This window comes from Podarcis vaucheri (assembly GCF_965113315.1).
Source record: "Podarcis vaucheri genome assembly, chromosome: 10".
In the NCBI taxonomy this organism is placed as follows: Eukaryota; Metazoa; Chordata; class Lepidosauria; order Squamata; family Lacertidae; genus Podarcis; species Podarcis vaucheri.
Genome location: NC_138748.1, coordinates 71,754,220 through 71,756,023, shown reverse-complemented (window position 1 = coordinate 71,756,023; position 1,804 = coordinate 71,754,220).

Genomic DNA, 1,804 nt, shown 5'->3' with positions numbered 1-1,804 from the left:
CGTTTTACAAGATGTGGCCATTGCTTCTTCTCTCCACAGCGCCTCTTACTTTGAGTGTATTGTGTTAGCTAATGAAGCCCCACCTCTTTCCCTCACTTTAAGGAAGAAAAAGGGGGTCCTTCTTCAGAGTGAGGCAATCTGGTTGAGATGGACAAGGAGAGTGTCTGTTCTACCACAAACACATCTCCAGAGTGATCATGAATGGCTGGGTGAGATTTTTGTCCACTCAGTTTCCTGATCTGGAACTGGGGGGGAATACCACCTTCTGCGCAGTGTGTAACTGAAGTGGAATTGCAGGGCTGTGTGGTCCCCCGATCCACTGGGTCCTTCCTTCCTTCCTTCCTTCCTTCCTTCCTTCCTTCCTCTCCTCTTCTGATCCAAATGCACAAGTGCATAAGACTGGTGTATACTTTCCCAATGTCATCAACATCAGCAAATATTCTTGCAACTCAGTTGGCATCATCAACAGGAATCCATTCTCCATCAGCAGATAAGACAAAGCATGAAACATCACATTCCTTTGCCTAATCAGAATATAGATTGAAATCCTGCCTACCAGCTGATGCATTTTGTGGGCTGTTATGAGCACATCCTGATATACTTGGGGGAAGGGGGTGTTAGTTTCAGAAGAACTGCCCCTGGTCTTCTGCAGTAGAGGTACAGAGTGTTCACACCCCCAACAGTGCACTTCAAAGGCCACATCTTGTTTTTCAAGGTTGTTGTTGTTTATTCGTTTAGTCGTGTCCGACTCTTTGTGACCCCCTGGGCCAGAGCACGCCAGGCCCTACTATATTCCACTGCCTCCCACAGTTTGATCAAACTCATGTTGGCACCTTCGAGAACATTGTCCAACCATCTCGTCCTCTGTTGTCCCCTTCTCCTTGTGCCCTCCATCTTTCCAAACATCAGGGTAAACCTCAATATATCCCTTTGCCACTCCTTGAAGCATCCTCCCTTCCCCCCGAATCGTCTTCATTAGCACATTCATTTTGATTGCAGATATCCTTCTCCAAAATGTGACATTCACCAACAATTTATTTTTATTTTCATTAAGTTTGAATCCTGCCACCTGACCAAACTCATTAATTCTTTCCAAAACTTTGGGCAGACTTTCTAATGGATTATCTGTTGTTCTTATAAGATCACCTGCAAAAGCTTTTAGCTTGAATGATTTCCCCATCACCACTATCCCCTTTATGCCTTCATCTGCTCTTATCCTCCTTGTCAACATTTCTAGGATCAAAATAAACAGTAATGGGGACAGTGGACAGTCCTGTCTTGTTCCCTTAGTTATTTTAAAGGTTTCTGTTATTCCATTGTTGATAATCAGTTTGGCTTTTTGATTCCTGTAAATGGCTTCTGTGCCCCTATTAAAAGACTTCCCCAGGCCCATTGATTTTATCAATTTTTTCATAAAATTCATTGACACATTGTCAAATGCCTTTTCCGTGTTGACAAACATTAATACTGGCTTCAGCTGGTAGCCTTGTTTGTCTGACGCAGTCAAAATAAACAAAAAATTGTCCAGTAGCACCTTAGAGACCAACTAAGTTTGTTCTGGGTATAAGTTTTTGTGTGCATGCACATAGGTATCTGAAGAAGTGTGCATGCACACAAAAGCTTATACCCAGAACAAACTTAGTTGGTCTCTAAGGTGCCACTGGACAAGTAATACCAGCAGTTTGTCACTTCTTGCCTCTAAGTACTCCAATATGTCAATTACAGTTCTTATGTTATCTTTCATTCTTTGAAGTCTCTCAGCCCCACTCACCTCACAGAATGTTTGTTGTGGGGGAGGAAGGGA